General features: G+C 53.9%; 1 protein-coding gene across 1 annotated transcript in view; it reads right to left on the bottom strand.

The window, feature by feature from the left end:
* The window catches only part of LOC140395214 (receptor-type tyrosine-protein phosphatase delta-like), a 634,165-nt gene that overhangs the window by 161,761 nt on the left and 445,963 nt on the right, over nucleotides 1-26,441 (bottom strand). The window lies entirely within an intron of this gene.

The raw sequence follows: 26,441 nt of genomic DNA, 5'->3' as shown, positions 1-26,441 counted from the left end.
AACTACAGCACAAATTGTGCAACAAAATCATTGGCCTGTTTCCCCCCCCCCCCCCCCGGTCAGTCATTGGCAGATTTTACCCCCCTGCTGAATCATTGGCCTGTTTCCCCCCCTGCTGAATCATTGACCTGTTTCCCCCCCTGCTGAATCATTGGCCTGTTTCCCCCCCTGCTCAATCATTGGCCTGTTTCCCCCCCGCCCCTGCTCAATCATTGGCCTGTTTCACCCCCAGCTCAACCATTGGCCTGATTCCCCCCCTGCTCAATCATTGGCCTGTTTTACCCCCTGCTCAATCATTGGCCTCTTTCACCCCCTTCAGAATAATTGGCCTGTTTTACCCTCTGCTGAATCATTGGCCTGAACCCCCCCACCCCCTGCTCAATCATTGGCCTGTTTTACCCCCTGCTGAATCATTGGCCTGTTTCTCCCCCCTGTTGAATCATTGGCCTGTTTCCCCTCTGCTCAATCATTGGCCTGTTACACCCCCCGCTCAATCATTGGCCTGTTTCCCCCCCCTGCTGAATCATTGACCTGTTCACCCCCCTGCTGAATCATTGGCCTGTTTCCCCCGCTGCTCAATCATTGGCCTATTTTACCCCCTGCTCAATCATTGGGCTGTTTCACCCCCTGCTCAACCATTGGCTGGTTTTACCCCCTGCTCAATCATTGGCCTGTTTTACCCCCTGCTCAATCATTGGCCTGTTTTCCCCTCTGCTGAATCATTAGCCTGTTTCTCCCCCCTGCTGAATCATTGGCCTGTTTTCCCCCCTGCTGAATCATTGGCCTGTTTCTCCCCCCCTGCTCAATCATTGGCCTGTTTCCCCCTGCTCAATCATTGGCCTGTTTCACCCCTCCCCTGCTCAATCATTGGCTGGTTTTACCCCCTGCTCAATCATTGGTCTGTTTCCCCCCCTGCTCAACCATTGGCCTGTTCCCCCCACCCCCTCCCCCTGTTCAATCATTGGCCTGTTTTTCCCCCACCCCTGCTCAATCATTGGCCTGTTACCCCCCCTGCTCAATCATTGGCCTGTTTCCCCCCTGCTGAATCATTGGCCTGTTTCCCCCCCCACTCAATCATTGGCCTGTTTCACTCCCTGCTCAATCATTGGCCTGTTCCCCCCACCCCCGCTCAATCATTGGCCTGTTTCACTGCCTGCTCAATCATTGGCCTGTTTCCCCCCCTGCTCAATCATTGGCCTGTTACACCCCCCGCTCAATCATTGGCCTGTTTCCCCCCCCTGCTGAATCATTGACCTGTTCACCCCCCTGCTGAATCATTGGCCTGTTTCCCCCGCTGCTCAATCATTGGCCTATTTTACCCCCTGCTCAATCATTGGGCTGTTTCACCCCCTGCTCAACCATTGATGGTTTTACCCCCTGCTCAATCATTGGCCTGTTTTACCCCCTCCTCAATCATTGGCCTGTTTTCCCCTCTGCTGAATCATTAGCCTGTTTCTCCCCCCTGCTGAATCATTGGCCTGTTGCTCCCCCCTGCTGAATCATTGGCCTGTTTCTCCCCCCCTGCTCAATCATTGGCCTGTTTCCCCCTGCTCAATCATTGGCCTGTTTCACCCATCCCCTGCTCAATCATTGGCTGGTTTTACCCCCTGCTCAATCATTGGTCTGTTTCCCCCCCCCTGCTCAACCATTGGCCTGTTCACCCCACCCCCTCCCCCTGCTCAATCATTGGCCTGTTTTTCCCCCACCCCTGCTCAATCATTGGCCTGTTTTTCCCCCACCCCTGCTCAATCATTGGCCTGTTATCCCCCTGCTCAATCATTGGCCTGTTTCCCCCCTGCTGAATCATTGGCCTGTTTCCCCCCCCACTCAATCATTGGCCTGTTTCACTCCCTCCTCAATCATTGGCCTGTTCCCCCCACCCCCGCTCAATCATTGGCCTGTTTCACTCCCTGCTCAATCATTGGCCTGTTTCCCCCCCTGCTCAATCATTGGCCTGTTTCCCCCCCCTGCTCAATCATTGGCCTGTTCCACCCCCCTGCTGAATCATTGGCCTGTTTCCCCCCCTGTTCAATCATTGGCCTGTTTTACCCCCCTGTTCAATCATTGGCCTGTTTCCCCCCCTGCTCAATCATTGGCCTGTTTCCCCCCTGCTGAATCATTGACCTGTTTTACCCCCTGCTCAATCATTGGCCTGTTTTACCCCCTGCTCAATCATTGGCCTGTTTCCCCCCCTGCTGAATCATTGGCCTCTTCCCCCCCTGCTCAATCATTGGCTGGTTTTACCCCCCTGCTCAATCATTGGCCATTTCCCCCCTGCTCAATCATTGGCCTGTTTTCCCCCCTGCTCAATCATTGGCCTGTTTCACTCCATGCTGAATCATTGGCCTGTTTCCCCCGCTGCTCAATCATTGGCCTGTTTTACCCCCTGCTCAATCATTGGCCTGTTTTACCCCTTGCTCAATCATTGGGCTGTTTCCCCCCTGCTCAATCATTGGCCTGTTACCCCCTCCTGCTCAATCATTGGCCTGTTTTACCTCTGCTGAATCATTGGACTGTTCCTCCCCCCCCCCTGCTCAATCATTGGCCTGTTTCCCCCCTTGCTCAATCATTGCCTGTTCCCCCCCCCCCTGCTCAATCATTGGCCTGTTACCCCCCTGCTGAATCATTGGCCTGTTTACCCCCCTGCTGAATCATTGGCCTGTTTCCCCCGCCTGCTGAATCATTGGCCTGTTTCCCCCCCCCCCTCCGCTCAATCATTGGCCTGTTTCACCCCCTGCTGAATCACTGGCCTGTTTTACCCCCTGCTCAATCATTGGCCTGTTTCCCCCCTGCTCAATCATTGGCCTGTTTTACCCCCGGCTGAATCATTGGCCTGTTTCCCCCCTGCTCAATCATTGGCCTGTTTTATCCCCTGCTCAATCATTGGCCATTTCCCCCCTGCTCAATCATTGGCCTGTTTTCCCCCCTGCTCAATCATTGGCTGGTTTTACCCACAGCTCAATCATTGGCTGGTTTTACCCCTGCTCAATCATTGGCCTGTTACCCCCCCTGCTCAATCATTGGCCTGTTTTACCCCCTGCTGAATCATTGGCCTGTTCCCCTACCCCACTGCTCAATCATTGGCCTGTTTCACCCCCTGCTGAATCATTGGCCTGTTTCCCCCCAGCTCAATCATTGGCCTGTTTCCCCCCTGCTCAATCATTGGCCTGTTTCCCCCCTGTTCAATCATTGGCCTGTTTTCCCCCTGCTCAATCACTGACTGGTTTTACCCCCTGCTCAATCATTGGCCTGTTTCCCCCCCTGCTGAATCATTGGCCTGTTTCCCCCTGTTGAATCATTGGCCTGTTTCCCCCCCTGCTCAATCATTGGCCTGTTACACCCCCTGCTCAACCATTGGCTGGTTTTACCCCCTGCTCAATCATTGGCCTGTTTTACCCCCTGCTGAATCATTGGCCTGTTTCTCCCCCTGCTCAATCATTGGCCTGTTTCACCCCTCCGCTGCTCAATCATTAACTGGTTTTACCCCCTGCTCAATCATTGGCCTGTTTCCCCCCTGCTCAATCATTGGCCTGTTTCCCCCCATGCTCAATCATTGCCTGTTTCTCCCCCCCACTGCTCAATCATTGGCCTGTTACCGCCCCTTCTCAATCATTGGCCTGTTTTACCCCCTCCCCCCCCCGCTCAATCATTGGCCTGTTTCCCCCCTGCTCAATCATTGGCCTGTTCCCCCCCTGCTCAATCATTGGCCTGTTTCACCCCTCCCCTGCTCAATCATTGGCTGGTTTTACCCCCTGCTCAATCATTGGCCTGTCCCCCCCCCCCCCCCCCCTGCTCAATCATTGGGCTGTTTCCCCCCCTGCTGAATCATAGGCCTGTTTCCCCCCCTGCTGAATCACTGGCCTGTTTTCCACCCTGCTCAATCATTGGCCTGTTTCACCCCTCCCCTGCTCAATCATTGGCTGGTTTTACCCCCTGCTCAATCATTGGCCTGTTTCCCCCCTGCTCAATCATTGACCTGTTCGCCCCCCTGCTGAATCATTGGCCTGTTTAACCCCCTGCTGAATCATTGGCCTGTTTCCCCCCTGCTGAATCATTGGCCTGTTTTACCCCCTGCTCAATCATTGGCCTGTTTCCCCCCTGCTCAATCATTGGCCTCTTTTACCCCCTGCTCAATCATTGGCCATTTCCCCCCTTCTCAATCACTGGCCTGTTTTTCCCCCTGCTCAATCATTGGCCTGTTCCCCCACCCGCTCAATCATTGGCTGGTTTTACCCCCAGCTCAATCATTGGCCTGTTTCCCACCTGCTCAATCATTGGCCTGTTACCCCCCTGCTCAATCATTGGCCTGTTTTACCCCCTTGCTCAATCATGGGGCTGTTTCCCCCCTGCTGAATCATTGGCCTGTTTACCCCCCTGCTCAACCATTGGCAGATTTTACCCCCTGCTGAATAATTAGCCTGTTTCCCCCCTGCTCAATCATTGGCCTGTTTTACCCCCTGCTCAATCATTGGCCTGTTTTACCCCTTGCCCAATCATTGGCCTGTTTCCCCCTGCTCAACCATTGGCCTGTTTTACCCCCTGCTGAATCATTGGCCTGTTTCTCCCCCCTGCTCAATCATTGGCCTGTTTCACCCCTCCCCTGCTCAATCATTGGCTGGTTTTACCCCCTGCTCAATCATTGGCCTGTTTCCCCCCAGCTCAATCATTGGCCTGTTTCCCCCCCCTGCTCAATCATTGCCTGTTTCTCCCTCCCCCCGCCCCCCTGCTCAATCATTGGCCTGTTACCGCCACTGCTCAATCATTGGCCTGTTTCCCCCCTGCTGAATCATTGGCCTGTTTCCCCCTGCTCAATCATTGGCCTGTTTCCCCCCCTGCTGAATCATTGACCTGTTTCACCCCCTGCTCAACCAGTGGCTGGTTTTACCCCCTGCTCAATCATTGGCCTGTTTCCCCCCTGCTCATTCATTGGCCTGTTTCCCCCACCTGCTGAATCATTGGCCTGTTTTCCCCCCTGCTCAATCATTGGCCTGTTTCTCCCCACTGCTGAATCATTGGCCTGTTTTCCCCCCTGCTCAATCATTGGCTGGTTTTACCCCCTGCTCAATCATTGGCCTGTTTCCCCCCCCTGCTCAATCATTGGCCTGTTTTACCCCCTGCTGAATCATTGGCCTGTTTCCGCCCTGCTCAATCATTGGCCCGTTTTACCCCCAGCTCAATCATTGGCCATTTCCCCCCTGCTCAATCATTGGCCTGTTACCCCCCCGCCCCACTGCTCAATCATTGGCCTGTTTCACGTCCTGCTGAATCATTGGCCTGTTTCACCCCAGCTCAATCATTGGCCTGTTTCCCCCCTGCTCAATCATTGGCCTGTTTTCCCCCTGCTCAATCACTGACTGGTTTTACCCCCTGCTGAATCATTGGCCTGTTTCACCCCTGCTGAATCATTGGCCTGTTTCCCCCGCTGCTCAATCATTGGCCTGTTTTACCCCTTGCTCAATCATTGGCCTGTTTCCCCCTGCTCAATCATTGGCCTGTTTTATCCCCTGCTGAATCATTGGCCTGTTTCTCCCCCCTGGTCAATCATTGGCCTGTTTCACCCCTCCCCAGCTCAATCATTGGCTGGTTTTACCCCCTGCTTAATCATTGGCCTGTTTCCCCCCCCTGCTCAATCATTGCCTGTTTTACACCCTGCTGAATCATTGGCCTGTTTCCCCCCATCCGCCCCCCCGCCCCATCATTGGCCTGTTTCCCCCCTGCTGAATCATTGGCCTGTTTCCCCCCTGCTCAATCATTGGGCTGTTTCCCCCCCCTGCTCAATCATTGGCCTGTTTCCCCATGCTCAATCATTGGCCTGTTTTACCCCCTGCTGAATCATTGGCCTGTTTCTCCCCCCTGCTCAATCATTGGCCTGTTTCTCCCCTCCCCTGCTCAATCAGTGGCTGGTTTTACCCCCTGCTCAATCATTGGCCTGTTTCCCCCCAGCTCAATCATTGGCCTGTTTCCCCCACCTGCTCAATCATTGGCCTGTTTTACCCCCTGCTCAATCATTGGCCTGTTTCTCCCCCCTGCTGAATCATTGGCCTGTTTTCCCCCCTGCTCAATCATTGGCTGGTTTTACCCCCTGCTGAATCATTGGCCTGTTCCCCCCCTGCTGAATCATTGGCCTGTTTCCGCCCTGCTCAATCATTGGCCTGTTTTACCCCCAGCTCAATCATTGGCCATTTCCCCCCTGCTCAATCATTGGCCTGTTTCACCCCCTTCTGAATCATTGGCCTGTTTCCCCCCTGCTCAATCATTGGGCTGTTTCCCCCCCCCTGCTCAATCATTGGCCTGTTTCCCCATGCTCAATCATTGGCCTGTTTTACCCCCTGCTGAATCATTGGCCTGTTTCTCCCCCCTGCTCAATCATTGGCCTGTTTCTCCCCTCCCCTGCTCAATCAGTGGCTGGTTTTACCCCCTGCTCAATCATTGGCCTGTTTCCCCCCAGCTCAATCATTGGCCTGTTTCCCCCCCTTGCTCAATCATTGCCTGTTTCTCCCCCCCCCCCCCCTGTTAAATCATTGGCCTGTTACCGCCCCTGCTCAATCATTGGCCTGTTTTACCCCCTGCAGAATCATTGGCCTGTTTTACCCCCTGCAGAATCATTGGCCTGTTTCCCCCCCTCCCTCCCCCGCCCCATCATTGGCCTGTTTCCCCCCTGCTGAATCATTGGCCTGTTTCCCCCCTGCTGAATCATTGGCCTGTTTTACCCCCTGCTGAATCATTGGCCTGTTTTCCCCCCTGGTCAATCATTGGCCTGTTTCACCCCTCCCCTGCTCAATCATTGGCTGGTTTTACCCCCTGCTCAATCACTGGCCTGTTTCCCCCTGCTCAATCATTGGCCTGTTTCCCACACTGCTGAATCATTGACCTGTTTCAACCCCTGCTCAACCATTGGCTGGTTTTACCCCCTGCTCAATCATTGACCTGTTTCCCCCCTGCTCATTCATTGGCCTGTTTCCCCCACCTGCTGAATCATTGGCCTGTTTTCCCCCCTGCTCAATCATTGGCCTGTTTCTCCCCCCTGCTGAATCATTGGCCTGTTTTCCCCCCTGCTCAATCATTGGCTGGTTTTCCCCCCTGCTCAAACATTGGCCTGTTACCCCCCCTGCTCAATCATTGGCCTGTTTTACCCCCTGCTGAATCATTGGCCTGTTCCCGCCCTGCTCAATCATTGGCCTGTTTTACCCCCAGCTCAATCGTTGGCCATTTCCCCCCTGCTCAATCATTGGCCTGTTTCACCCCCTTCTGAATCATTGGCCTGTTTCCACCCCCCCCCCCCCCCCCCGCGCTAAATCATTGGCTGGTTTTACCCCCAGCTCAATCATTGGCCTGTTTCCCCCCTGCTCAATCATTGGCCTGTTACCCCCCTGCTCAATCATTGGCCTGTTTTACCCCCTGCTCAATCATTGGCCTGTCACCCCCCCCCCCACACTGCTCAATCATTGGCCTGTTTCATCCCCTGCTGAATCATTGGCCTGTTTCCCCCCAGCTCAATCATTGGCCTGTTTCCCCCCTGCTCAATCATTGGCCTGTTTCCCCCCTGTTCAATCACTGACTGGTTTTACCCCCTGCTCAACCATTGGCCTGTTTCCCCCCATGCTGAATCATTGGCCTGTTCACCCCCTGCTGAATCATTGGCCTGTTTCCCCCGCTGCTCAATCATTGGCCTGTTTTACCCGCTGCTCAATCATTGGCCTGTTTTCCCCCCTGCTGAATCATTGGCCTGTTTCCCCCCCTGCTGAATCATTGGCCTGTTTCCCCCCAGCTCAATCATTGGCCTGTTTCCCCCCTGCTCAATCATTGGCCTGTTTCCCCCCTGTTCAATCACTGACTGGTTTTACCCCCTGCTCAACCATTGGCCTGTTTCCCCCCATGCTGAATCATTGGCCTGTTCACCCCCTGCTGAATCATTGGCCTGTTTCCCCCGCTGCTCAATCATTGGCCTGTTTTACCCGCTGCTCAATCATTGGCCTGTTTCCCCCCCCTGCTGAATCATTGGCCTGTTTCCGCCCCCTGCTCAACCATTGGCTGGTTTTACCCCCTGCTGAATCATTGGCTTGTTTCCCCCCTGCTGAATCATTTGCCTGATTTACCCCCTGCTCAATCATTGGCCTGTTTTATCCCTTGCTCAATCATTGGGCTGTTTCCCCTGCTCAATCATTGGCCTGTTTTACCCCCTGCTGAATCATTGGCCTGTTTCTCCCCCCTGCTCAATCACTGGCCTGTTTCACCCCTCCCCTGCTCAATAATTGGCCTGTTTCCCCCCATGCTCAATCATTGGCCTGTTTCACCACTCCCCTGCTCAATCATTGGCCTGTTTCCCCCCATGCTCAATCATTGCCTGTTTCTCCCCCCCCCCCCCCTGCTCAATCATTGGCCTGTTTTACCCCCTGCTGAATCATTGGCCTGTTTCCCCCCCGCCCCCCCCCCGCCCCCCGCTCAATCATTGGCCTGTTTCCCCCCTGCTGAATTATTGGCCTGTTTCCCCCCTGCTCAATCATTGGCCTGTTTGCCCCCTGCTCAATCATTGGCCTGTTACCCCCCTGCTCAATCATTGGCCTGTTTTACCCCCTGCTCAATCATTGGCCTGTCCCCCCCCCCCACTGCTCAATCATTGGCCTGTTTCATCCCCTGCTGAATCATTGGCCTGTTTCCCCCCAGCTCAATCATTGGCCTGTTTCCCCCCTGCTCAATCATTGGCCTGTTTCCCCCCTGTTCAATCACTGACTGGTTTTACCCCCTGCTCAACCATTGGCCTGTTTCCCCCCATGCTGAATCATTGGCCTGTTCACCCCCTGCTGAATCATTGGCCTGTTTCCCCCGCTGCTCAATCATTGGCCTGTTTCCCCCCTGCTCAATCATTGGCCTGTTTCCCCCCTGTTCAATCACTGACTGGTTTTATCCCCTGCTCAACCATTGGCCTGTTTCCCCCCATGCTGAATCATTGGCCTGTTCACCCCCTGCTGAATCATTGGCCTGTTTCCCCCGCTGCTCAATCATTGGCCTGTTTTACCCGCTGCTCAATCATTGGCCTGTTTTCCCCCCCTGCTGAATCATTGGCCTGTTTCCCCCCCCTGCTCAACCATTGGCTGGTTTTACCCCCTGCTGAATCATTGGCTTGTTTCCCCCCTGCTGAATCATTTGCCTGATTTACCCCCTGCTCAATCATTGGCCTGTTTTATCCCTTGCTCAATCATTGGGCTGTTTCCCCTGCTCAATCATTGGCCTGTTTTACCCCCTGCTGAATCATTGGCCTGTTTCTCCCCCCTGCTCAATCACTGGCCTGTTTCACCCCTCCCCTGCTCAATCATTGGCCTGTTTCCCCCCATGCTCAATCATTGGCCTGTTTCACCACTCCCCTGCTCAATCATTGCCTGTTTCTCCCCCCCCCCCCGCTCAATCATTGGCCTGTTTTACCCCCTGCTGAATCATTGGCCTGTTTCCCCCGCTGCTCAATCATTGGCCTGTTTTACCCGCTGCTCAATCATTGGCCTGTTTTCCCCCCCTGCTGAATCATTGGCCTGTTTCCCCCCCCTGCTCAACCATTGGCTGGTTTTACCCCCTGCTGAATCATTGGCTTGTTTCCCCCCTGCTGAATCATTTGCCTGATTTACCCCCTGCTCAATCATTGGCCTGTTTTATTCCTTGCTCAATCATTGGGCTGTTTCCCCTGCTCAATCATTGGCCTGTTTTACCCCCTGCTGAATCATTGGCCTGTTTCTCCCCCCTGCTCAATCACTGGCCTGTTTCACCCCTCCCCTGCTCAATCATTGGCCTGTTTCCCCCCATGCTCAATCATTGGCCTGTTTCACCACTCCCCTGCTCAATCATTGCCTGTTTCTCCCCCCCCCCCCCCCTGCTCAATCATTGGCCTGTTTTACCCCCTGCTGAATCATTGGCCTGTTTCCCCCCCGCCCCCCCCCCCCCCCCCGCCCCCCGCTCAATCATTGGCCTGTTTCCCCCCTGCTGAATTATTGGCCTGTTTCCCCCCTGCTCAATCATTGGCCTGTTTGCCCCCTGCTCACTCATTGGCCTGTTACCCCCCTGCTCAATCATTGGCCTGTTTTACCCCCTGCTCAATCATTGGCCTGTCCCCCCCCCCCCCACTGCTCAATCATTGGCCTGTTTCATCCCCTGCTGAATCATTGGCCTGTTTCCCCCCTGCTCAATCATTGGCCTGTTTCCCCCCTGTTCAATCACTGACTGGTTTTACCCCCTGCTCAACCATTGGCCTGTTTCCCCCCATGCTGAATCATTGGCCTGTTCACCCCCTGCTGAATCATTGGCCTGTTTCCCCCGCTGCTCAATCATTGGCCTGTTTCCCCCCTGCTCAATCACTGACTGGTTTTATCCCCTGCTCAACCATTGGCCTGTTTCCCCCCATGCTGAATCATTGGCCTGTTCACCCCCTGCTGAATCATTGGCCTGTTTCCCCCGCTGCTCAATCATTGGCCTGTTTTACCCGCTGCTCAATCATTGGCCTGTTTTCCCCCCCTGCTGAATCATTGGCCTGTTTCCCCCCCCTGCTCAACCATTGGCTGGTTTTACCCCCTGCTGAATCATTGGCCTGATTTACCCCCTGCTCAATCATTGGCCTGTTTTATCCCTTGCTCAATCATTGGGCTGTTTCCCCTGCTCAATCATTGGCCTGTTTTACCCCCTGCTGAATCATTGGCCTGTTTCTCCCCCCTGCTCAATCACTGGCCTGTTTCACCCCTCCCCTGCTCAATCATTGGCCTGTTTCCCCCCATGCTCAATCATTGGCCTGTTTCACCACTCCCCTGCTCAATCATTGCCTGTTTCTCCCCCCCCCCCCCCCCCCTGCTCAATCATTGGCCTGTTTTACCCCCTGCTGAATCATTGGCCTGTTTCCCCCGCTGCTCAATCATTGGCCTGTTTTACCCGCTGCTCAATCATTGGCCTGTTTTCCCCCCCTGCTGAATCATTGGCCTGTTTCCCCCCCCTGCTCAACCATTGGCTGGTTTTACCCCCTGCTGAATCATTGGCTTGTTTCCCCCCTGCTGAATCATTTGCCTGATTTACCCCCTGCTCAATCATTGGCCTGTTTTATCCCTTGCTCAATCATTGGGCTGTTTCCCCTGCTCAATCATTGGCCTGTTTTACCCCCTGCTGAATCATTGGCCTGTTTCTCCCCCCTGCTCAATCACTGGCCTGTTTCACCCCTCCCCTGCTCAATCATTGGCCTGTTTCCCCCCATGCTCAATCATTGGCCTGTTTCACCACTCCCCTGCTCAATCATTGCCTGTTTCTCCCCCCCCCCCTGCTCAATCATTGGCCTGTTTTACCCCCTGCTGAATCATTGGCCTGTTTCCCCCCCGCCCCCCCCCCCCCCCCCGCCCCCCGCTCAATCATTGGCCTGTTTCCCCCCTGCTGAATTATTGGCCTGTTTCCCCCCTGCTGAATCATTGGCCTGTTTCCCCCCTGCTCAACCATTGGCCTGTTTCCCCCCATGCTGAATCATTGGCCTGTTCATCCCCTGCTGAATCATTGGCCTGTTTCCCCCGCTGCTCAATCATTGGCCTGTTTTACCCCTTGCTCAATCATGGGGCTGTTTTCCCTCCCTGCTGAATCATTGGCCTGTTTCCCCCCCTGCTCAACCATTGGCTGGTTTTACCCCCTGCTGAATCATTGGCCTGTTTCCCCCCTGCTCAATCATTGGCCTGTTTTATCCCTTGCTCAATCATTGGGCTGTTCCCCCCCCCTGCTCAATCATTGGCCTGTTTCCCCTGCTCAATCATTGGCCTGTTTTACCCCCTGCTGAATCATTGGCCTGTTTCCCCCCCCTCCCCCCCCCGCCCCCCGCTCAATCATTGGCCTGTTTCCCCCTTGCTGAATTATTGGCCTGTTTCCCCCCTGCTGAATCATTGGCCTGTTTCCCCCCTGCTCAATCATTGGCCTGTTTTAACCCCTGCTCATTCATTGGCCTGTTTCACCCCTCCCCAGCTCAATTATTGGCTGTTTTTACCCCCTGCTCAATCATTGGGCTGTTTCCTCCCCTGCTGAATCATTGGCCTGTTTCCCCCCCTGCTGAATCACTGGCCTGTTTAACACCCTGCTCAACCATTAGCCTGTTTCATCCCTCCCCTGCTCAATCATTGGCTGGTTTTATCCCCTGCTCAATCATTGGCCTGTTCCTCCCCCCCACCCCCTGCTCAATCATTGGGCTGTTTCCCCCCCTGCTGAATCACTGGCCTGTTTCACACCCTGCTGAATCACTGGCCTGTTTTACACCCTGCGCAATCATTGGCCTGTTTCCCCCCTGCTGAATCATTGGCCTGTTTTACCCCCTGCTCAATCATTGGCCTCTTTTACCCCCTGCTCAATCATTGGCCATTTCCCCCCTGCTCAATCATTGGCCTGTTTTACCCCCTGCTCAATCACTGGCCTGTCCCCCCTGCTCAATCATTGGCCTGTTTTACCCCCTGCTCAATCACTGGCCTGTCCCCCCCCCCCGCCACCCCCCACACCCCCCGCTCAATCATTGGCTGGTTTTAGCCCCAGCTCAATCATTGGCCTGTTTCCCCCTTGCTCAATCATGGGGCTGTTTCCCCTCCTGCTGAATCATTGGCCTGTTTCCCCCCCTGCTCAACCATTGGCTGGTTTTACCCCCTGCTGAATCATTGGCCTGTTTCCCCCGCTGCTCAATCATTGGCCTGTTTTACCCCCTGCTCAATCATTGGCCTGTTTTACCCCTTGCTCAATCATTGGGCTGTTTCCCCCCCCTGCTGAATCATTGGCCTGTTTCCCCCCCTGCTCAACCATTGGCTGGTTTTACCCCCTGCTGAATCATTGGCCTGTTTCCCCCGCTGCTCAATCACTGACTGGTTTTACCCCCTGCTCAATCATGGGGCTGTTTCCCCCCCTGCTGAATCATTGGCCTGTTTCCCCCCTGCTGAATCATTGGCCTGTTTCCCCCTGCTGAATCATTGGCCTGTTTCTCCCCCCTGCTCAATCATTGGCCTGTTTCACCCCTCCCCTGCTCAATCATTGGGCTGTTTCCCCCCCTGCTCAATCATTGGCCTGTTTCCCCCCTGCTGAATCATTGGCCTGTTCACCCCCCTGCTGAATCATTGGCCTGTTACACCCACTGCTCAATCATTGGCCTGTTTTACCCCCTGCTGAATCATTGACCTGTTCACCCCCCTGCTGAATCATTGGCCTGTTACACCCACTGCTCAATCATTGGCCTGTTTTACCCCCTGCTGAATCATTGGCCTGTTTCCCCCCTGCTGAATCATTGGCCTGTTTTACCCCCTGCTCAATCATTGGCCTCTTTTACCCCCTGCTCAATCATTGGCCATTTCCCCCCTGCTCAATCATTGGCCTGTTTTACCCCCTGCTCAATCACTGGCCTGTCCCCCCTGCTCAATCATTGGCCTGTTTTACCCCCTGCTCAATCACTGGCCTGTCCCCCCCCCGCCACCCCCCACACCCCCCGCTCAATCATTGGCTGGTTTTAGCCCCAGCTCAATCATTGGCCTGTTTCCCCCCTGCTCAATCATTGGCCTGTTTTACCCCCTTGCTCAATCATGGGGCTGTTTCCCCTCCTGCTGAATCATTGGCCTGTTTCCCCCCCTGCTCAACCATTGGCTGGTTTTACCCCCTGCTGAATCATTGGCCTGTTTCCCCCGCTGCTCAATCATTGGCCTGTTTTACCCCCTGCTCAATCATTGGCCTGTTTTACCCCTTGCTCAATCATTGGGCTGTTTCCCCCCCCTGCTGAATCATTGGCCTGTTTCCCCCCCTGCTCAACCATTGGCTGGTTTTACCCCCTGCTGAATCATTGGCCTATTTCTCCCCCCTGCTCAATCATTGGCCTGTTTCACCCCTCCCCTGCTCAATCATTGGGCTGTTTCCCCCCCTGCTCAATCATTGGCCTGTTTCCCCCCCTGCTCAATCATTGGCCTGTTTCCCCCGTGCTGAATCATTGACCTGTTCACCCCCCTGCTGAATCATTGGCCTGTTACACCCACTGCTCAATCATTGGCCTGTTTTACCCCCTGCTGAATCATTGGCCTGTTTCCCCCCTGCTGAATCATTGGCCTGTTTTACCTTCTGCTCAATCATTGGCCTGTTTCCCCCCTGCTCAATCATTGGCCTCTTTTACCCCCATCTCAATCATTGGCCTGTTTCCCCCCTGCTCAATCATTGGCCTGTTACCCCCCCTGCTCAATCATTGGCCTGTTTTACCCCCTTGCTCAATCATGGGGCTGTTTCCCCCCCTGCTGAATCATTGGCCTGTTTCCCCCCCTGCTCAACCATTGGCTGGTTTTACCCCCTGCTGAATCATTGGCCTGTTTCCCCCGCTGCTCAATCATTGGCCTGTTTTACCCCCTGCTCAATCATTGGCCTGTTTTACCCCTTGCTCAATCATTGGGCTGTTTCCCCCCCTGCTCAATCATTGGCCTGTTTCCCCCTGCTCAATCATTGGCCTGCTGCCCCCCCCCCCCAACTGCTCAATCATTGGCCTGTTTCACCCCCTGCTGAATCACTGGCCTGTCCCCCCTGCTCAATCATTGGCCTGTTTTACCCCCTGCTCAATCACTGGCCTGTCCCCCCCCCGCCACCCCCCCACACCATCATTGGCTGGTTTTACCCCCAGCTCAATCATTGGCCTGTTTCCCCCCTGCTCAATCATTGGCCTCTTTTACCCCCAGCTCAATCATTGGCCTGTTTCCCCCCTGCTCAATCATTGGCCTGTTACACCCCCTGCTCAATCATTGGCCTGTTTTACCCCCTTGCTCAATCATGGGGCTGTTTCCCCCCCTGCTGAATCATTGGCCTGTTTCCCCCCCTGCTCAACCATTGGCTGGTTTTACCCCCTGCTGAATCATTGGCCTGTTTCCCCCGCTGCTCAATCATTGGCCTGTTTTACCCCCTGCTCAATCATTGGCCTGTTTTACCCCTTGCTCAATCATTGCGCTGTTTCCCCCCCTGCTCAATCATTGGCCTGTTTCCCCCTGCTCAATCATTGGCCTGCTGCCCCCCCCCCCCCCCCCCCACTGCTCAATCATTGGCCTGTTTCAGCCCCTGCTGAATCATTGGCCTGTTTCCCCCCAGCTCAATCACTGACTGGTTTTACCCCCTGCTCAATGATTGGCCTGTTTCCCCCCCTGCTGAATCATTGGCCTGTTTCATCCGCTGCTCAATCATTGACCTGTTTTACCCGCTGCTCAATCATTGGCCTGTTTTACCCCTTGCTCAATCATGGGGCTGTTTCCCCCCCTGCTGAATCATTGGCCTGTTTCCCCCCTGCTGAATCATTGGCCTGTTTCCCCCGCTGCTCAATCATTGGCCTGTCTTACCCCCTGCTCAATCATTGGCCTGTTTTACCCCTTGCTCAATCATGGGGCTGTTTCCCCCCCTGCTGAATCATTGGCCTGTTTCCCCCCTACTGAATCATTGGCCTGTTTCCCCCGCTGCTCAATCATTGGCCTGTCTTACTCCCTGCTCAATCATTGGCTGTTTTACCCCTTGCTCAATCATTGGGCTGTTTCCCCCCCTGCTGAATCATTGGCCTGTTTCTCCCCCCTGCTCAATCTTTGGCCTGTTTCACCCCTCCCCTGCTCAATCATTGGGCTGTTTCCCCCCCCTGCTCAATCATTGGCCTGTTTCCCCCTGCTCAATCATTGGCCTGCTCCCCCCCCCCCCCTTGCTCAATCGTTGGCCTGCTTCACCCCCTGCTGAATCATTGGCCTGTTTCCACCCAGCTCAATCATTGGCCTGTTTCCCCCCCTGCTCAATCATTGGCCTGCTTTCCCCCTGCTCAATCACTGACTGGTTTTACCCCCTGCTCAATCATTGGCCTGTTTCCCCCCCTGCTCAATCATTGGCCTCTTTCCCCCCCCTGCTGAATCACTGGCCTGTTTTACACCCTGCTCAATCATTGGCCTGTTTCACCCCTCCCCTGCTCAATCATTGGCTGGTTTTACCCTCTGCTCAATCATTGGCCTGTTCCCGCCCCCCCTCCTCCTGCTCAATCATTGGGCTGTTTCCCCCCCTGTTCAATCATTGGGCTGTTTCACCCCCTGCTGAATCACTGGCCTGTTTTACACCCTGCGCAATCATTGGCCTGTTTCCCCCCTGCTGAATCAGTGACCTGTTCACCCCCCTGCTGAATCATTGGCCTGTTACACCCACTGCTCAATCATTGGCCTGTTTTACCCCCTGCTCAATCATTGGCCTCCTTTACCCCCTGCTCAATCATTGGCCATTTCCCCCCTGCTCAATCATTGGCCTGTTTTTCCCCCTGCTCAATCACTGGCCTGTCCCCCCCCTCCCCGCTCAATCATTGGCTGGTTTTACCCCCAGCTCAATCATTGGCCTGTTACCCCCCCTGCTCAATCATTGGCCTGTTTTACCCCCTTGCTCAATCATGGGGCTGTTTCCCCCCCTGCTGAATCATTGGCCTGTTTCCCCCCCTGCTCAACCATTGGCTGGTTTTACCCCCTGCTGAATCATTGGCCTGTTTCCCCCGCTGCTCAATCATTGGCCTGTTTTACCCCCTGCTCAATCATTGGCCTGTTTTACCCCTTGCTCAATCATTGGGCTGTTTCCCCCCCTGCTCAATCATTGGCCTGTTTCCCCCTGCTCAATCATTGGCCTGCTGCCCCCCCCCCCCACTGCTCAATCATTGGCCTGTTTCAGCCCCTGCTGAATCATTGGCCTGTTTCCCCCCAGCTCAATCACTGACTGGTTTTACCCCCTGCTCAATCATTGGCCTGTTTCCCCCCCTGCTCAATCATTGGCCTGTTCCCCCCCCCCTGCTGAATCACTGGCCTGTTTTACACCCTGCTCAATCATTGGCCTGTTTCACCCCTCCCCTGCTCAATCATTGGCTGGTTTTACCCTCTGCTCAATCATTGGCCTGTTCCCCCCCCCCCCCCCCCCCCCCCGCTCAATCATTGGGCTCTTTCCCCCCCTGTTCAATCATTGGGCTGTTTCACCCCCTGCTGAATCACTGGCCTGTTTTACACCCTGCGCAATCATTGGCCTGTTTCCCCCCTGCTGAATCAGTGACCTGTTCACCCCCCTGCTGAATCATTGGCCTGTTACACCCACTGCTCAATCATTGGCCTGTTTTACCCCCTGCTCAATCATTGGCCTCCTTTACCCCCTGCTCAATCATTGGCCATTTCCCCCCTGCTCAATCATTGGCCTGTTTTTCCCCCTGCTCAATCACTGGCCTGTCCCCCCCCTCCCCGCTCAATCATTGGCTGGTTTTACCCCCAGCTCAATCATTGGCCTGTTTCCCCCCTGCTCAATCATTGGCCTGTTACCCCCCTGCTCAATCATTGGCCTGTTTTACCCTCTTGCTCAATCATGGGGCTGTTTCCCCCCTGCTGAATCAATGGCCTGTTTCCCCCGCTGCTCAATCATTGGCCTGTTTTACCCCCTGCTCAATCATTGGCCTGTTTTACCCCTTGCTCAATCATTGGGCTGTTTCCCCCCCTGCTGAACCATTGGCTGGTTTTACCCCCTGCTCAATCATTGGCCTGTTTCCCCCCTGCTCATTCATTGGCCTGTTTCCCCCCCCTGCTGAATCATTGGCCAGTTTCCCCCCCCCCCAGCTCAATCATTGGCCTGTTACCCCCCCCCCACTGCTCAATCATTGGCCTGTTTTACCCCCTGCTGAATCAATGGCCTGTTCCCCCCCCCCCCCTCCGCTCAATCATTGGCCTGTTTCACTCCCTGCTCAATCATTGGCCTGTTTGCCCCCGTTCTGAATCATTGGCCTGTTTCCCCCCCCCCTGCTCAATCATTGGCCTATTTCCCCCCCTGATCAATCATTGGCCTGTTCACCCCCTGCTGAATCATTGGCCTGTTTCCCCACCTGCTCAATCATTGGCCTGTTTTACCCCCTGCTCAATCATTGGCCTGTTTTACCCCCTGCTGAATCACTGGCCTGTTTTACACCCTGCTCAATCATTGGCCTGTTTCCCCCCTGCTGAACCATTGACCTGTTCACCCACCTGCTGAATCATTGGCCTATTTCCCCCCTGCTCAATCATTGACCTGTTTTACCCCCTGCTCAATCATTGGCCATTTCCCCCCTGCTCAATCATTGGCCTGTTTCCCGCCCTGCTGAATCATTGGCCTGCCCCCCCCCCCTGCTCAATCATTGGCCTGTTTCCCCCCTGCTGAATCATTGACCTGTTCACCCCCCTGCTCAATCATTGGCCTGTTTTACCCCCTGCTCAATCATTGGCCTGTTTTAGCCCATGCTCAATCATGGGGCTGTTTCCCCCCCTGCTGAATCATTGGCCTGTTTCCCCCCCTGCTGAATCACTGGCCTGTTTTACACCCTGCTCAATCATTGGCCTGTTTCACCCCTCCCCTGCTCAATCATTGGCTCGTTTTACCCCAAGCTCAATCATTGGCCTGTTTCCCCCCTGCTCAATCATTGGCCTGTTTCACCCCCTGCTGAATCACTGGCCTGTTTTACACCCTGCTGAATCATTGGCCTGTTTCCCCCCTGCTGAATCATTGACCTGTTCACCCCCAGCTCAATCACTGGCCTGTTTTACCCCCTGCTGAATCATTGGCCTGTTTCCCCCCTGCTGAATCATTGGCCTGTTTCCCCACCTGCTCAATCATTGGCCTGTTTTACCCCCTGCTCAATCATTGGCCTGTTTTACACCCTGCTGAATCACTGGCCTGTTTTACACCCTGCTCAATCATTCGCCTGTTTCCCCCCTGCTGAACCATTGACCTGTTCACCCCCCTGCTGAATCATTGGCCTATTTCCCCCCTGCTCAATCATTGACCTGTTTTACCCCCTGCTCAATCATTGGCCATTTCCCCCCTGCTCAATCATTGGCCTGTTTCCCGCCCTGCTGAATCATTGGCCTGTCCCCCCCCCCCTGCTCAATCATTGGCCTGTTTCCCCCCTGCTGAATCATTGACCTGTTCACCCCCCTGCTCAATCATTGGCCTGTTTTACCCCCTGCTCAATCATTGGCCTGTTTCCCCCCAGCTCAATCATTGGCCTGTTTCCCCCCTGCTCAATCATTGGCCTGTTTCCCCCCAGCTCAATCATTGGCCTGTTTCCCCCCTGCTCAATCATTGGCCTGTTTCACCCCTCCCCTGCTCAATCATTGGCTGGTTTTACCCCCTGCTCAATCATTGGCCTGTTTCCCCCCTGCTCAATCATTGGCCTGTTTCACCCCCTGCTGAATCACTGGCCTGTTTTACACCCTGCTGAATCATTGGCCTGTTTCCCCCCTGCTGAATCATTGACCTGTTCACCCCCTGCTCAATCATTGGCCTGTTTTACCCCCTGCTGAATCATTGGCCTGTTTCCCCCCTGCTCAATCATTGGCCTGTTTACCCCCTGCTCAATCATTGGCCATTTCCCCCCCCCCCCCCGCTCAATCATTGGCTGGTTTTACCCCCAGCTCAATCATTGGCCTGTTTCCCCCCTGCTCAATCATTGGCCTGTTACCCCCCCCTGCTCAATCATTGGCCTGTTTCCCCCTGCTCAATCATTGGCCTGTTTTACCCCCTGCTCAATCATTGGCCTGTTTCTCCCCCCTGCTCAATCATTGGCCTGTTTCACCCCTCCCCTGCTCAGTCATTGGCTGGTTTTACCCCCTGCTCAATCATTGGCCTGTTTCCCCCTGCTCAATCATTGGCCTGTTTCCCCCCATGCTCAATCATTGCCTGTTTCTCCCCCCCGCGCCCCCCCCCCCTGCTCAATCATTGGCCTGTTACCGCCCCTGCTCAATCATTGGCCTCTTTTACCCCCTGCTGAATCATTGGCCTGTTTCCGCCACCCGCTCAATCATTGGCCTATTACCCCCCCCTGCTGAATCATTGGCCTGTTTCCCCCCTGCTGAATCATTGGCCTGTTTCCCCCCTGCTCAATCATTGGCCTGTTTCACCCCCTGCTGAATCATTGGCCTGTTTCCTCCCCTGCTGAATCACTGGCCTGTTTTACCCCCTGCTCAATCATTGGCCTGTTTCCCCCTGCTCAATCATTGGCCTGTTTCCCCCCATGCTCAATCATTGCCTGTTTCTCCCCCCCGCGCCCCCCCCCCCTGCTCAATCATTGGCCTGTTACCGCCCCTGCTCAATCATTGGCCTCTTTTACCCCCTGCTGAATCATTGGCCTGTTTCCGCCACCCGCTCAATCATTGGCCTATTACCCCCCCCTGCTGAATCATTGGCCTGTTTCCCCCCTGCTGAATCATTGGCCTGTTTCCCCCCTGCTCAATCATTGGCCTGTTTCACCCCCTGCTGAATCATTGGCCTGTTTCCTCCCCTGCTGAATCACTGGCCTGTTTTACCCCCTGCTCAATCATTGGCATGTTTCCCCCCCCCCCCCCCCCCGAGCTCAATCATTGGGCTGTTTTACCCCCTGCTGAATCATTCGCCTGTTTCCCCCCTGCTGAATCATTGGCCTGTTTTACCCCCTGCTCAATCATTGGCCTGTTTCCCCCGCTGCTCAATCATTGCCTGTTTCACCCCTCGCCTGCTGAATCATTGGCTGGCTTTACCCCCTGCTCAATCATTGGCCTGTTTCCCCCCTGCTCAATCATTGGCCTGTTTCCCCCCTTGCTCAATGATTGCCTGTTTCTCCCCCCCGCACCCCCCCCCCCCCGCTCAATCATTGGCCTGTTACCGCCCCTGCTGAATCATTGGCCTGTTTCCCCCCTGCTGAATCATTGGCCTGTTTACCCCCCTCCCCGCCCCCGCCCCCCGCTCAATCATTGGCCTGTTTCCCCCCTGCTGAATCATTGGCCTGTTTCCCCCCTGCTGAATCATTGGCCTGTTTCCCCCCTGCTCAATCATTGGCCTGTTTCACCCCTCCCCTGCTCAATCATTGGCTGGTTTTACCCCCTGCTCAATCATTGGCCTGTTTCCACCCCCACCCCCCCATCTCAATCATTGGGCTGTTTACCCCCCTGCTGAATCATTGGCCTGTTTCCCCCCCTGCTCAATCATTGGCCTGTTTCCCCCCCTGCTGAATCACTGGCCTGTTTTACACCCTGCTCAATCATTGGCCTGTTTCACCCCTCCCCTGCTCAATCATTGGCTGGTTTTACCCCCTGCTCAATCATTGGCCTGTTTCCCCTCCCCCCCACTCAATCATTGGCTGGTTTTACCCCCAGCTCAATCATTGGCCTGTTTTACCCCCAGCTGAATCATTGACCTGTTCACCCCCCTGCTCAATCATTGGGCTGTTTCCCCCCTTGCTCAATCATTGGCCTGTTTCCCCCCCTGCTCAATCATTGGCCTGTTAACCCCCCTGCTCAATCATTGGCCTGTTGTACCCCCTGCTGAATCATTGGTCTGTCTTCCCCCTGCTGAATCATTGGTCTGTTTTCCCCCTGCTGAATCATTGGCCTGTCCCCCCCCCCCCCCCCCCGCTCAATCATTGGCCTGTTTCCCCCCCTGTTCAATCATTGGCCTGTGTTACACCCTGCTGAATCATTGGCCTGTTTCCCCCCTGCTCAATCATTGGCCTGTTTCACCCCCTGCTGAATCACTGGCCTGTTTTATACCCTGCTCAATCATTGGCCTGTTTCCCCCCTGCTGAATCATTGACCCGTTCACCCCCCTGCTGAATCATTGGCCTGTTTCCCCCCTGCTCAATCTTTGGCCTGTTTTACCCCCTGCTCAATCATTGGCCTGTTTTACACCCTGCTGAATCATTGGCCTGTTTCCCCCCTGCTCAATCATTGGCCTGGTTCACCCCCTGCTGAATCACTGGCCTGTTTTATACCCTGCTCAATCATTGGCCTGTTTCCCCCCTGCTGAATCATTGACCCGTTCACCCCCCTGCTGAATCATTGGACTGTTTCCCCCCTGCTCAATCTTTGGCCTGTTTTACCCCCTGCTCAATCATTGGCCTGTTTTACCCCCTGCTGAATCATTGGCCTATTTCCCCCCCTGCTCAATCATTGGCCTGTTTCCCCCCCTGCTCAATCATTGACCTGTTTTACCCCCTGCTCAATCATTGGTCATTTCCCCCCTGCTGAATCATTGGCCTGTTTCCCCCACTGCTGAATCATTGGCCTGTTCCCCCCCTGCTCAACCATTGGCTGGTTTTACCCCCTGCTCAATCATTGGCCTGTTTTCCCCCCTGCTCAATCATTGGCCTGTTTCCCCCCCTTCTGAATCATTGGCCTGTTTCCCCCCCCCCCCCGCTCAATTATTGGCTGGTTTTACCCCCAGCTCAATCATTGGCCTGTTTCCCCCCCTGCTGAATCATTGGCCTGTTCACCCCCCTGCTGAATCATTGGCCTGTTTCCCCCCCTGCTCAATCATTGGCCTGTTTTAACCCCTGCTCAATCATTGGCCTGTTCACCCCCCTGCTGAATCATTGGCCTGTTTCCCCCCCTGCTCAATCTTTGGCCTGTTTCCCCCCCTGCTCAATCATTGGCCTGTTCACCCCCCTGCTGAATCATTGGCCTGTTTCCCCCCCTGCTCAATCATTGGCCTGTTTCCCCCCCTGCTCAATCATTGGCCTGTTCACCCCCCTGCTGAATCATTGGCCTGTTTCCCCCCCTGCTCAATCATTGGCCTGTTTCCCCCCCTGCTCAATCATTGACCTGTTTTACCCCCTGCTCAATCATTGGTCATTTCCCCCCTGCTGAATCATTGGCCTGTTTCCCCCACTGCTGAATCATTGGCCTGTTCCCCCCCTGCTCAACCATTGGCTGGTTTTACCCCCTGCTCAATCATTGGCCTGTTTTCCCCCCTGCTCAATCATTGGCCTGTTTCCCCCCCTTCTGAATCATTGGCCTGTTTCCCCCCCCCCCGCTCAATTATTGGCTGGTTTTACCCCCAGCTCAATCATTGGCCTGTTTCCCCCCCTGCTGAATCATTGGCCTGTTCACCCCCCTGCTGAATCATTGGCCTGTTTCCCCCCCTGCTCAATCATTGGCCTGTTTTAACCCCTGCTCAATCATTGGCCTGTTCACCCCCCTGCTGAATCATTGGCCTGTTTCCCCCCCTGCTCAATCTTTGGCCTGTTTCCCCCCCTGCTCAATCATTGGCCTGTTCACCCCCCTGCTGAATCATTGGCCTGTTTCCCCCCCTGCTCAATCATTGGCCTGTTTCCCCCCCTGCTCAATCATTGGCCTGTTCACCCCCCTGCTGAATCATTGGCCTGTTTCCCCCCCTGCTCAATCATTGGCCTGTTTTACCACCTGCTCAATCATTGGCCTATTTTAATCCCTGCTCAGTCATTGGCTGGTTTTACTCCTGCTCAGTCATTGGCTTGTTTTCAACAGAAGATCGGGAGTGGAGTAAAATGTACAGCCAATTTGCGATCGCATATTTTGTGCTATAGTCAAGACTATAATCGCGTATTCAGGGAACACTGGTGTGGACTTTATTTTTTAAAACTTTTCTCAGACAAAGCCGCTGAGGCCACACGTGGTACCCTCCTATTACCGTTGTTTCAGCCGAGTCCAGTTAAGTTCCCATGGAATGAAAGCTGGACTTTACTAGCCTGTATATTCCTCAGCTAATGCTGATTACCCGGAGGCATAGGGTTGGCTCCATGCTCAGCAATCAAACTCACAGAATGCATGCAGGAGGGCTGGCGAGGGCTTTCAGGTTTACTATTAGTGCAATGAACCTAACCTACACCATCATCAGGTGAAATGTTCTATGGATTGCTGGAGTTCATTGATTTGTCCATCCAACACGGAGCATTGATTGCCAGGAGCCTTTTGGTAAATTTGGCCAGTGAGGACTGCAGGCCCCACTGACTTCTCTCCACTAACTCTAAAGGCTGGAAAGTCACCAGGAAACTGCACATCTCACTGCCCAGATGAGCTGATGTCCTCTCACCGTCCACAAGATCCTGGGCCAAAAACGTGAACTTTTAAAAATGCCATACCTGCACTGTAGCAAATTACATTTATGAGGAGGTTATCAACAATTGAGGGGATGCAACTAGTGTGGAAGATTTTAACAGGTTGGGGCTCTCTTCTTCAGGATTGAGAAGATTAAGATAGTGGTCTTTAACACTATGAAGGGTTTTGAAAGAACACGGTAGCATAAATACACATTAGCCGCTAACAGATCAAAAAATGGATTTAGGAGCAATCTCCTTGCACAGAGAGTGATGAGTGTGTGGAACCTTCCATGCTGCCTCAGGGGGTGGTTGGTTGAAGCTAATACACAAACAAATCTTGATACATATGTGAGGTAGAAGGTAATCGAGGGCTATGCAGGGGGCAGGATAGGAAGAGGTCATTAACATGGGAGGAGGCTCTTGTGGAATATTGGTTTTACCGTAGACCGGCCATGCCCAATCAGTTATTTCTGTGACAATAGATCCATATCGTTTGTTGTAATTCAATGGGCAGGTTTGAAAGTGGTTGAATGAAAACAAACAATTGTGTCTGATAGCAGGTTCATGTCTAACAAATTCAGATCTAGATACCAAGAGGCCTTATCCCCCACAGTGGAACTTTGAAAAGCCAGAAGACAAATAAGCAATTTGCAAATGCTGCAGCACAGTCCATTTAATCATTCATTTAGTGATTAAATCTAACCGAAACAAGAGAAGACACCACAGACAAACAGCATTACACACAAGCGATTAAATTATGTCTGTAGTTGGAGTTTCAGTCGATTGATTATAAGTTGGTGCGCTGACCATTCAATAGTGTGCACAGAGTACTAACGTGCTGCCCTCATATCAGGAATTTCACACAACAGGGTGACTGGATAGGGGTTAATTTCACTGCAATTCTGTACAATGGAGCAAAAAGGGGTTCAGAACTTTGAAATTCAAATAATGCAAATGACAGGAAACAGGTTTGGTCCGCTTGAATGCTACATCATAGGAATGAATGAGAAATAGATTGATTCATTAAAAACAATGGAAGTAAACAGGAAGACATTGGGTCCCCAACCCCTCCCCCCACCCTCAACCTTACCCTTTCCCAATAACCCTGCAAACATTCTCTCTAGGTGTTTTTCCAATTCCACTTTGAAAGCTGTGAATCTGCCTCCAGTACACTGAGGCGGTGGGTCCGGATCCTAACCACTTGCTGCGGAAAAATGGTTTTCCTCATGTCAGCGTTGGTTCTTGTGCCAATCACCTTAACTCGGGGAGCGATTGAATAGCCACACTATGCATGAAAAGCAGTTTGCCATGACGTAGCATGGCCGATAAAAGCTGGGAGAACCCACTCCCGGGATCTATCCGGCTCGCCGCGCTTTGCGAGATCTAACACGGTCTCGCAAGACATTGCGATGAAAATCCTGCCCACTCAGGGTGGGATCGCTTTTTAGCAAATCTGTATAAAGCGAGAAAGCTAGCCTCACTTTAATGTGCAGATTCTAAGTTACCCGAGGCGTAGGATCAATTGCCTTTGCTGTGGAGACCTTGGGCAAGTGCCATTCAGTACAGATCTCCACAAACAGGGGCCAGATGGAACAGCACGTGTGTAGGTCTCCCAGGGGATCAGAGGCACATAGGTGCATGCCCTTTTGGCAGGGTGGTACCCTGGCACTGCCACCCTGGCACTATCAGTCCAGCACCACTGGGTGCCAAACAGGCACTGTGAAGGTGCCCAGGTGGCATTGCCAGCTGGAAGGGACACTGCCAGGTGGCACTGCCAATGTGCTACGTTGGCATTTTTTGTTCACTGATGATCAGGCTGGGGTGCCCTGCACGGGTGATTTGAGGGATGGGGACCCTCCCAAAGTGTGTTGGGTTGGGAGAGGTTGGGGGCCTCAGAGATCGGGATGGCATTTAAAAATGGTGCCCCGATCTCACTGTACTGAGGAGTTATGTCGAGCAGAGTGCCTCTGTGCACGAAACGGGGCTATGTGTGACCTTGGCTGTGTGTTCTCCACTAAGGCCCCTTATCTAACGCAGGTGGTGTTTTATAGCCACGTGTTTCTCAGCGCTGTGAGCACCGGTAAACACGTGACTAAACACGTGCTATGGGACTTTGCTCCCTTTTAGTTCAATCGTGCCTACGGTATTCTCTGGTTCCCGACCTTTCTGCCAATGGACACAGTTTCTCCCTCCCCCCCTCTGTCTCGCATGATTTTGAGCATGTCACATCTTCTCTCAACCCTCTCTTGTATAAGAACAACAATACCAGCTTCTCCTATCTATCCACTTAAGGTCCTCATCCTAGGAACCATGCTCACAGATATTTTCTGCACCCTTCACATCCTTCCTATAGTGCGGTGCCCACAATAGGACACAATAACTGCGATTTTGCAGCTGCTCCAGCGGCAGGCGTATGTTCTATAAAGGCCGCTAAATCTCATAAAGCCATAAACGGGATTTGTGCCAGCGAGATTTTGATTTCCCATCATCCCCGCCTCCGCCCCCTCCGAGGAGGCAATCAGGTTCACACCCAGGAAGGGCGCGAGCCTGATTTGCATACATTCCAATATTAGCGGGCTTGAAGCTGCTACTTCGGCCCTCAGCG

Source organism: Scyliorhinus torazame, chromosome 18 (genome assembly GCF_047496885.1).
Source record: "Scyliorhinus torazame isolate Kashiwa2021f chromosome 18, sScyTor2.1, whole genome shotgun sequence".
NCBI classification, from domain to species: domain Eukaryota; kingdom Metazoa; phylum Chordata; class Chondrichthyes; order Carcharhiniformes; family Scyliorhinidae; genus Scyliorhinus; species Scyliorhinus torazame.
Note: the sequence above shows the minus strand (reverse complement) of the source record. Positions and strands in the feature narration are given on the sequence as shown.